The following is an 11,420-nucleotide window of genomic DNA, read 5'->3' as shown; positions in this document are numbered from 1 at the left end:
CCGGTACCTCTCTGACTGACGGGCAATCAAGCCTGAGCCAATTTCATCACATGGAGGGAAGGACAGCCAGAAAACTGCTGTCCAGCCTGCTAAAACCCCTGGTCCCCTGAGGTCACAAAATCCAAGTCACTTTCACTGAGGAAGTGATAAGAGGCAGTGGGGTGCTAAGCTGTCCACTTCAGCCCAGCGCAAATCTCAGAGCTTCTCCAAAGCTCGGCACAAAAGGGAACTGCATAGCTTGCCTGAAAAGCAGTCACTGGCCTCCTGAACAGAAACATTGCCATCTAGAGGCCCCTTGCCTTCTTTGTGGAAAGGCTTGGGAAAACTTGGGAGGAATTTCCACCTTCCACAGGCCCCTGTAGAAGAAGAGAGCTGTTAGCAGGGATAGGGGACCTGAGGTTTAAGAGTGCAGCATGGGCCAGACTCCAAGAGATTTCAATTAACATTGGATAGAGAGCTTTAAGGGATGTTGCAATACTCGGGTCTTTCTTTTCTCCTTGGGAGAATTTGGCCAGAGCTCGGGCAACTATTCCTCCTGCTTTGGTGTGTCTGAACGCTTGCCTTGCCTTCAGCAACGCACTTGGACAGACGTGAACTGGGGAATCTTCCCCATGCCCATGGGCAGACCATCCCAAGGTGATCAAGCTGTCCTGTGGGGAGACACCAGTGGAGCCTTACTGAAGAGTCTGTGAAATAGACACAGGTGTAGAAGCAGCTGGCTCAGCTGTGGATCTCAAGCCCTTTCTGCACACAAGGAAGGGCCAACCACCCAGCAAAGTCCTCTGTAAAGGTGGACTTAGATCCCAGCAGACCCCACTTTGGACGAGGTCCCTGTTCCACAGCAGAGACATTCTCCCTAAGCTTTTTTGGCCCACGCTCCTCTCCAAGTTAACAGCCCCTCACATGCTGCTCTGTCTCCATCACACAAAACCAGAGGCATGTCAGGTCATGTAGTGACATATCAACCAGCATCTCCTTGTCAGCAGAGTGGCAGCTCCTCCAGAGGTGAGTATGGTTCAGGCAGCAAACAAGTGTCCCCTGCAGGGTTGCCCACAGTGTCCTCCACTGGCACATTCAGTGCTGCAGAGATCACACCTGCACCGAAGGCCCTGGGAATCCCATCCCCAGGAAACTTGAGGGACAGCAGGGGAGGGTGGAGGGGGCTGAGCAAGGTCTGCAGGTGGTCATGCAGGCTGTGAGAGTAAAGAGCATGCAAGCACAGAGAAGACACTCCCTCTCAAGCCCTGAAGGGAGCTGAAACAAGCACGAGGAAGACAGAGGACAGCTGAAATGGTGGCCCTGACAGCAGGGGCAAGCTGGACATGAAGCTGGGAGCAAGGCAAGGAAAGCGGGGGCTTGGATAGACCACAGGGCAGAGGATATGTCAGGGAGTTCAGTCAAGGTCAAAGGCAATGTTCTCATTTGGGGTAAACTGAGGCTGGCCCACTGAAATCAGTGGTTGTAGACTGGCTTGCACAAGCGAAGAACAGGAGCTGGAGCACGCAGCCTCCAACTGAAGAAACCTCTCAGCCCTACAGAGCAGCTTATCAGCAAGATGCAGATCTCTGCAGGTTGGCATTTTAGCTTCTGGTCTCACCCTCCAAAGTCCCAGCACTAGCAAGGGCTGTGCCACTATGCAGTCATTGTCACACCCAGAAAATGGCCTAGACACCCTTAACTCTGCCCCACGGCAAGTACACACCCCGCTGTGATCCACCACTGCAGTGGTGGGACACACCCTGGTGCTACCTCCACCTTTTCAAGCTCACCTGGGCGTCCTCTTCTCGCACACTGTCTGCAACTTCAAGCACGTCCTCAAATCCAGACCAGTGCTTAGTCGGGAAGCTTTTGTCAGCAAAGATTAATTTCTGCGGTTTGCAGCTTTCTACCTGAGCTACCTCGGAGCTTGAGCTGTCTGGGGAGGAAGAGAAAAGATAATAAAATCCCCTGAATGTGTTGATCAGTGGGAAAGTCTGGTCGGGCGTCCCACAGTCCTCTCACAATTTTAAACTGGTGAATCACTGTAACTACTAAAGGGTAGAAAAAAACCCGCCCACCCTGAGCCCCAGAAAACTCATCTGGGAAGGTGAGAGACTAGAAAAACACATTTGAGCAGGGGTTTTGAAAAGAATCCACTCTTCAGTCTTAATTAGGGCTGGTCCAGGCCAGGCAACCATTAAGGTGCTTGCACAGGGAGCCACGGTTAGTACCCACTAATGGATGAGTAAGAAGACACCCCAGGATTAAAGCTACCAGCACCTCTGAGGACTGATGGAGGGGAAGCTTTCTGGCAGCTTTTTCTTCCTCTCCTTCGCAGTCAGCAGGTTGATGATGGATGTCTGAGTCCCAACCCTCCTCTCCCACAGCACATCATTTGATTTGCTGCAGACATGGGGCTGGAGGTCCCCAGCAGCGCTCTGCACTCCAGAAGAGGTCACCATCTCTTTGAATAACATCCTCTTGGAGTGCCAAGAAGTGACATCAAGCTTTGGCCCTTGCCACCCCCTGGGCATCACAAGGATGCTAGTCAGAGTAGGGGTTACAGGAGGTGTGTTCCCTGCCGTCTCTGGCTGCCCATGCACAATTTACACCTGCTGTGTCAGACGGACATTTACATACATTGGCGTGATTGCACATGCTAACTCCCAGCAGCGGCAGCACTGCTTATGGAGGTGGGTGGGAAGACTGGTCTGCACCATGCCAGCCCAAGACCTCCTCCATTCCCCCTCCATAGAGGAGAGCTAATCCCCCTTAAGCTGCTGCTGATGCTAGGCTTGCCCAGGGTAGGTTACTGTTTGCACGCAGGAGATATTTGTAACAGAAGACCATCTCCTAGGATGCCGTTCTGCAACAGACCATGTTGGACAATCCAAATTGCTTGAAAGTTTTGTTGTTGAGATCCTGAGACAACGTCAGAATCAGCAACATGCTGGCATAAGAGACACAGCCGGCATGCAGATCACGTGGAAGGCACTTGCCTCCCAACATCCCTTTCCCAAACTTCCCTCCCCACCCCAGCACAGGCACGCAAGCCTGCCTTTTGCTCTCTGACCCCGCTTTGACAGGCACAGCTGGTCCACAGATCAGCAGATCAGACAAACAAGCAATGGCACATGGCTCACAGAGCCAGGCAGGAACAGCCAAAACACATAGAAGACAAACCCAGCCACAGGGAGAGCGCAGGCAGAGTCAGCACCGTGAAATGGGCCAGCTCTGCAGAGCAAGGACCCCCGGTCATCCCAGGTTGTGGCTAGAAAGCTCCCCTTCTCCCAGCATTTGCAGTTTCAAGTTACTAAATGGCCTTACTTTAAAACAACCCTGAACATCTCATAACAGGACAGGGTCTATGGCTGTGTCTTCTCCTCCTCCAAACAGAACCTTCATGAACACTGCTCACCAGCCCAGATATGAACACATGTGAGCAGCCACCTACAAACACCACTGACAACTCTGGAGCCCGTTAGTATTTATGGTGGCATCTCTGCTGCCCCTCTCCAGCTGGCAGGACTGAGGGATGAGGTGGGGGTTGAGGGCATCACTGCAAGGCACTCAGCCTGACATTACAAACATTGTCGCACCACTGGGTCACTCACCACAAGATCTTCCATCACCGCAGCCAGCTGGGACCCTCAGTAATTTCCAGCTGCAAAGTCAGCATTCAGAGAGGGCTGGTGCTTCTCTCCCAGCCACGAACTGTATATTTAAAAACCAAAGTGCAGACAGGGAAGCACTGGGGTGGGTGGCAAGGGGGGAGATGTTCATTTGTCCTTGGCAGAACAGCACCACAGCACCAGCAAACACTTGACTCTGAGGGCAGAGGAAAGCACTGGCAGCTACAAATTACTAATCAATGTCGGGTAACAACAACAGCAGCTAATAATGAAGGGCTGATCAGCTTACTATGGCAGTAATTATTCCTGACATCAGCCCTCAGAAGGAGCATCCAGGCTTAGCACCCTGTCTACTATGATGATAACCCAAGATAACTAGAGAAATTTTGTGCTGGAGAAAAGGAGGGGGAAGAGAAAAAACCCTCAGCAATTAGCAAGACTTGTGGTGCTAATTACACTGTGAATGGTGTGCAGGCTTTGTCAGAGCTAACTTGAGCCTTCCCCATGACGCCAGGGAGGGATGCGAAGTGCCAGCACATCTTTCACAAAGCGGCAGTGACAAACGGTTTTGGCACCTGGTTATTTCTGAGAACAACACAACTCCCTGTTGCCGACACCCGAACTCGGCATCAGCCCTTTGCCATCACAATTGCCTGGGGAAAAGCCTCTCACCTCCATACTGTAGAAAGGGTTGGGCTTCTCTTCACATCACTAGGTGGTACTGAGCCCGCCTAATATGGGTACAGGACCAATTCAGGATGCAAGCCTTTTGGTATGAGGCACAGCCAATGCAAGACTAGAAATCTTAATTTACCAATGTGTCCGAGTTGTGTATGTTCAAAACATGCTGCATTCATCCACAGCCGCTCAGGATCCTGTGGCGATGATGCTCTGCAGCACTGCAGCAGCCCAGACACAAAGATCCCCATCACTTCCAGCACAACTACTGGTCCTTCTGCTGAAGAAAAGTTTCCGTCAGCATCCATTCACCAGCAGAGGAAGAATTATTGCACCCGGCAGGGGTAGCAGTGTGAACGTGTGAACACATGCATGCTTCCCCCATGCACTTCTTACTGCTAGAACAGGTGAGAAAAAAATATAACAGCCCCAAAGGCTTGCGATCGCACATGCCTCCTCACCCACTTCTCTCCCAAGCAGGCATAATTAAGCACATCGTTTTCTTGCACCTTTCATTCAGGGAGGCTGCCAAATTGCTCTCTCAGCAATGGTATGTATTTTATAGACGTGAGCTTCGCAGGAAGGCAGCTGCTTCAGGGTGTGGGTCACTGCAGTAGCCAGCACACAGAATCGTAAGTTCTGCAAGTCCAGAGACGAATGAAGAGGTTGCAGCGTTCCTCCATGCAGATCAATGCAGTTACAGTAGCAGGAGCTTGCTGTAGCAAGTTCAGACCCCATCCTCCCAGGCTCTTCCCTCTCCTCCAAGGCTTGCAGGCTTTGGCACCTTACAGGGAATGGGGGCTTTACCTCAGCCATGTATCTTTGCAGAGAGCCCTGCAGCCCGCCAGGAATACAACCCAGACATTTCACCAGCCCGGCAAGGTCCAGCAAGTAGAGAGACATCAGAGGTGCCCATCAGCTCTGTGTTCACGGCCTGCAAAACTTCCCAACCCATCCCAAATGCAACTCCTACCCCTCACCCTGCCTGCAAAGGTGCTCTGTGCCAGCTCGGCCTCCCCCAGCCCACTTGCAATGCTGTCATACAGCCCACAATCCTATTACAGGGCAGCGTCAGGGGGACGCAGCTTCCAGCCCTTGCACAAACAAAATCCTATTACAACAGAGATCCTGATTCCAGCCTTTATTTACAGAAATTATTATTACAAGGGACCCTAAGGGAAATCACAGTTCTGGGCTTTATACACTGAATTCGTCATTGCTAGGGAAGAAGCCTCGTAATGCTTTGAGACACACTGAGATGCAAACTACCTCCGAGTTGTATGTCATGGAGTGGGGAAGGGGAAAGTAAAAACAACAAAAAACTCAACCACAGACTAAGCCATTGCAGGAGAGAAAGGGAATGGCATGCGTATTTCTTTTGTCCAGCCCAAGGCAATTTCCATCTGCAAGGTGCACTAAATCCTTTGTACCACTCGATTAAATTATGGCTGACCTAAGCACAAATTGTTGTTCTGCCAAAAAAAGAGCAGTCCAGCCTCAGCATGCTCCGCAGGGTGAACATCCACAGCCCCGTACGGGCACGTGTGCAGCCTGATGAGGGCTAGGAAGGGAAGGAAGAGGGAGACACTGCAGGGCTGAAGCAGTTTGGAGCCACTGCCACGTGCAATATCGCAAGCAGTGCCAGCACCGACACTGAAAGCTGGGCTAAAGTGTCTGCTTTCAGGTGAGAGAATACAGATGAGGAAGGGCAGCAAAGTCCTGTTGTGTCCTGAAATACCATATTTGGATGTGCAGGGAAAGTCAAGGCATCGAGCACCCTGGGGCACCCTCCTGCCTGCAACTCATGCATAGCCCAGCAATGCTCGAGCACCTACATGGTCCAGTGGTCAGAGCATTCCCCCGTCACACACCTTGACTGGTTGATAAGAGCCAAGAGGGAAGGATTTTGATGTCCGATAGGGAACAGGCAGGAGGTCTTCTTGGGGCAGATCAACCTGTCAGATGCACACTGTTCAGGAATACTGCAAGTGAGGAGGAAGAAGAGGCATCCAACCTTACGTGAATCTACAGGACTGGCTCCTAAAATCTGTCAGTGCGAAGCAAGCGAGGCACCAGGGAAGCAGAGGTGGTCTGTACAGTGAGATCCCACAACACTGCAGCATGGGTACTGCAGCACAGGTACCGCAGCACCATCAGGGTTATAAATCAGAGAGCTGGCACCAGACTGATCATATGGACTGCACTGGGCACGAGCAGTGACATATACCCACTACAGAGAGACCTTCTCCAGCAGAAAGGTCTCCCTCACCCTGCAGATACCTGGAATGAACAACCCATCCTCACTTTGCTGGTACAGAGCCAGAAACTTTGACCTTAATGCCAGTTACATACGCCAAGGATGCTCTGACAGTGCCTGACCTGCACACATTTTCAAAAGATGTTTCTTCAGCCATTCCCATCCACTTGTGCCTAGAAATTAGGCACTCCAGTTGAAAGTATTCCCCCATGCTGAAGGGCCCAGGGAGGTGTTCAGCGTGTCACAACATCATCAGAGGAAGGCAAATCACAGCCCTGGTATGACTGCCATGTCACAGAGGGGACATCAGCACAGGGTGCAACCTCAAATGCCAAACCAGACTTCCAGAAATTGAGGCTGTAACCAAACTGTTCCTCCTTTGTGTCCTCAGTCAACTCTTATCTCCCGCTGCTGTCTCCACCAGGAAGGGAGGCTATGGTCTTCCTCACCTCTATGGACTGCAGCCAACACAGCAGCCCTGACAATGCAGGGTAACACGGGTGCTGGCCCCTGCAAAGCTGTTCGCCAGCACTTGAAGGTGAATCTGGCGACACAGCTGCTTTCCTAAGTGTTAAGAACATGCTTCACTCTGGCTTTTCATCTCAAGCAACACACAGCGCCAAGGGCAGCTTGCCAAAAGCAAAAATCGCATGCAGGACAACAAGCACCACCCCTGCGAAATCTGCATCCAAGGAAGGCTGGAAACCTCCCTCCCAAAACTGACAGAAGCACAAGGTTATTCAAATCCCTCCCCTGCTGAGACAGTCTCTTTCAATTTGTTCAGTGGACACGTTTCACGCCTCTCCTGCAGAGTGACTGTTTCCTGAAGAAGGAGGAACCATGGAGAAGTTTGAGCACAGCACAAAGCCAAACCTGGATGGTACCTCTCAGTTTTTACCACTTCTCCCCCACTGAGGCACATTAGGAGTGAGATTTCAGAGAGACTGGCAATATTGTTAGTGTCTGAGCCACAAGATAGCAACCCTAAACTGGAAGGAACAACACAGCCCTCTTCAGGAACGCATGCTGCTTATTCTCTTTTCACAGCACGATTGGAGGCTAAACTCACACTCCAACAACAGTGCTGTGGATGAGTCATCTTCACCACTGTCAGCTGGAATGATAAGGATGAAATTGCATCACTTATCAGCAATGAGCCAGCAGGGAGGTGGCTGCAGGACCCATGAGACACGCTGAGGTTTGCATTAGGAAACTGAGCCCAAAACAGGGACATTCTCAAAAGCCCCAACCTTTTGCCCAATTCCTACGCAAGCTCAGCATTGCTTCAAAGCCTAAAACCAAGTTAAACATCTGTTTGCAGAGACAGCAACTGCCTCTTGCACCTGCCTATGGAGGAGAAAACTTTTGCAGGGCTTAATGACAATTTTAGCACCAAATTGTGGCAAGTTCTTAATGTTTTCAAGCTGGGAGTCCTGCAGGGTCAATGGAGGTGGACTCACAGATCATAATGGCTCTGATTAATCACACCCAGCTTTTGGCTGGCTGCCTGGTTAAAGATCTGGATTACTCCAATGGGAAGCTGACCCTGATTTAAAGTCAAGCCCACATTTTACAGCTTCACATTGCAGCTGCTAGGCTCTACCTTACATACCTTCTTTTTGACATAGCTGTTTCCTCTTCCTCTTTTGGCCCACCACCAAGAAGCAGGACCATTAGTAGGATCTCATAATTGACAGGTCTAAGAAAGCAACTTCCAGCCAGCAAACCAGTCTGATACATTAAACAGCTGAGCAACTAAAACCACTGGTTAAAATTACTTGCAGCAGAACATCAGTCCTTTGGGGAGGTTTCCCTAGGCCAGGCCACGTTAGTATTTATTAATATTAATACCTAATAATACTAATACCTTTCCACTCGGACACCTTGCCCTCAAGATGCAAGAACAGGAAGCCCATCACAGAGAAGAGCCACCCAACATATCGGGGACGACATTTGAAGAGCACCTCCCCAACTCCAAAAGCAGCCCTTGATGTAGCCCTCAGCCTGCAAGACAGGTGCCCACGTTCCTGTGGCATGTTTATCCCTAAAAAGTCATGACTCACCAGCATTTTCCTCCTGTAATTTGAAACATAACAAGCTGTGTAATGCCAGCTCAGGCTCAGTGATTCACGATGGAGTGGGTACGCGAGAGATCACCTCTTACCCAAATATATATAATTTTGGCTGACAGCTATAATGGACATCAGAGCCTTGCTCTCCATGGGAGATTCAGCCAGAGATCACCTCCATGGGATCAGCTATCTGACCAGAATATAAAGGCAGCCATTGGCATTGAGACTGGTGCTTTAGGGATTGAGAGCTGAACAAGGCAGTTGCCTTCCCAAATGGATAAGTAAAGCAGATAAAGGAGCTGTAGGTTTATTTGATGATTTAATCAATAAGATAATTATATTAATTCAATAGTTTGATACAAAGCCACTTCCTTTCTGTTTGATTTAACTGCATTTCAGAATTTTCATGGCTTAGTTGATCAAATACATAAAATAGCAAATTTGTGCTAATTAATCAGATGTATTTTCCTTAACTACGAATTGCGAGAGGCCCGGAGTCAGAGAGCACTATCATCCAGTGACCACGTAATGATGGCCCATAGATTTGCATGTACAGTCATCACGCAACGAACTAACGGTGCCAGAATTCATGTAAAAGGCAGGACAACCGTACCACAAGGGGACCTGGCAGAGAACAGAGATGCCAGTGCATCCACATCCTATAAACATGTGCATCTACGCTTAATACAGAGGGGTCCAAACGCTTCTGGTAATGGAGTAAAGAAGTACTAGTATCAGGTATATAGTTGTTTTCCATTTACAGGGAAGAGGAGTAAAACATCTTCCTTCAGGAGGGTTGAAGGGTCTAGGGGTGCATTTTTTAGCCTTGTACCCTGAGGAAACACCAGCTAGCGAAGCCAGTCAGCCCCACCACCACCCCTGCCCAAAGGCATAGTTACATGGTGAGTCCCATCCCTAGTATTAATGCCCCAGAGAACCACTGTAAGAAGCTGAAAAGCCACTGTAGAAACCCCTACCTTGTTCAACTGCAGGGAAACCCTCCCCAAGGCAGGGAGCAGATATTGGTCACTCTCCTTCTTGCAAAGGCACTCATGTTGCTGGGCAGCCATGTTTGAGAAAGCAGACTGGAGAAAAGCATCCTCCCAAGCTGGGGAGACTGGTGCTGTCTGCAATGATCCTTGGGTTTTTTGCCTCTTCCCAGGAAGGACAAAAACCACACACACACCCCTGCCTGCAACTATAGCCATACAGTAATTCCCAGCATTACCACAACCTACTTTCAGGCTAATTCTCTCTTTTTCCCTCCCCCTTTCTCCACTTGAAAATTAGCCAACCCCTGACACCTGCAAAAGAGATGCAGTAAAGGTGATCACAGGTCAGCCTCCTTCAAAAAATTCCAGGATCTTCTTGCCAGGTTCCTCTCCGCAAGAAAAGCAAGCTGCTAAATTAAAAAGACCTGGACAGCAACCCCCCAGCTCCCACTCCTGCCCTGATCAATGAAGCTTGCTAATTAAAAGCAGTTGACCTGAGCAAAGAATGGCTTGGAGGAGATTAGCCCAAGGGAGACAAGATTTAAGAATTAAATTACTTGACTGGTCTGTTTCATTTTATTTTACAACCCTGGCTTTTCCTCCTCCCATACTCAGGTAAATGGTGGTTTTGAGGACTCAGTCCCAATTTGTAAGAGTAAAGGAGCAGAGAACATGGTCCTGCTGTTTAATTCACTGTCAAACACCACCATCTGAGTGCTTGCGGCTGTCAAAGCAGCTGCTCCATCTGATCAGCAGGTGACAACTGAAAAATGGCCGGGTGGCACCTGATTTCTCCAGTTTGATTAACTAGTCCTTTGCACCCTGCCACATCAACAGGACTGTGAACAAACACACAAGCTCATTCTGACTCCACAGCCAGGGTATTGCTGATGCATTTATCTCTGCCTGAAACCCCTGGGAGATTTATGCCCACCAATAAAAGGGAGATGACCACTACCCAAAAGCAATAGCGCTTAGGTCAGGTCCCCATCATCTGGCCTGATCAGAGACTCACTAGTTTGAGTATCACACTGCACAGGGCTATAAAGCAGACGGGAGGACCTATAGCAAGCTGGCACACAGCTAACATGCTGGGTCTCACATCCGGGGTCTCGCAGGAAGCACTGGAATAGCAAGGAAACAAACAGAGGGCTGAGCTCTTTGGAGAGCTCTCGCATCTAGTTTTCAGCCTTGCTTTGCCCCGCTCACACCAGTGAGCCACAGGAGCTCAGTGCCTCTAGAAACCCTGTTAATAGGAGGCAAAGAAGAAGAATGTAATACTTCCTCACTTCAGGAGAATGGGCTGGAAACGTGGGGTTTTTTCTCCACACAATCAGAAGTTCTGGTGCAAACATGAAATATGCTTTCCTTCAAACACCAGTATTCGAGGGCCTCTACCAGAAAATAACTTTAAGGGGATTTGCCCACAGCATATGCATTTGCACAGAGAAAAAGAATATTCTTGGGAGAAAAGAGCAGCTTCCTAACAAAACACTTGGGATTTTGTGTATGTTCCACATACAATCTTGGCATTCACTTCCTTTTAAAAATCACTGTTTTGGAGTTGAGGGGAATAAGATCAAGAACAGGAGCCATGGCAATCCGATTTGTACAACTTCTTAATCCACTGCCCTTTCTTCTCCTGCATCCCATTTCTTTCCTCATTCAAGACCCTTCCTTGCTCAGATGCTGCAGACCCAGCCTGGCTGGTTGGGGAGCTCTCACACTCCCAGGCCACGTGCTGTCTCCCACTGCAAGGGTATACGTACTGCAAGTTGCTTTTGCTGGCTGCTGCTCCCTCCTGTCCCAG

General features: G+C 49.6%; 1 long non-coding RNA gene across 1 annotated transcript in view; it reads right to left on the bottom strand.

Moving 5' to 3' along the window:
- Positions 1-1,836: 1,836 nt before the first annotated feature.
- LOC115349462 overlaps positions 1,837-11,420 on the bottom strand; it is a 36,070-nt gene continuing 26,486 nt past the window's right edge. Inside the window, exon 3 of the long non-coding RNA XR_003926093.1 lies at positions 1,837-1,915. This is a non-coding gene — a long non-coding RNA (uncharacterized LOC115349462). The remainder of the gene's footprint in view (positions 1,916-11,420) is intronic.

This window comes from Aquila chrysaetos, chromosome 12, assembly GCF_900496995.4.
Source record: "Aquila chrysaetos chrysaetos chromosome 12, bAquChr1.4, whole genome shotgun sequence".
NCBI classification, from domain to species: domain Eukaryota; kingdom Metazoa; phylum Chordata; class Aves; order Accipitriformes; family Accipitridae; genus Aquila; species Aquila chrysaetos.
This window is presented reverse-complemented; position numbering and strand designations above follow the sequence as displayed.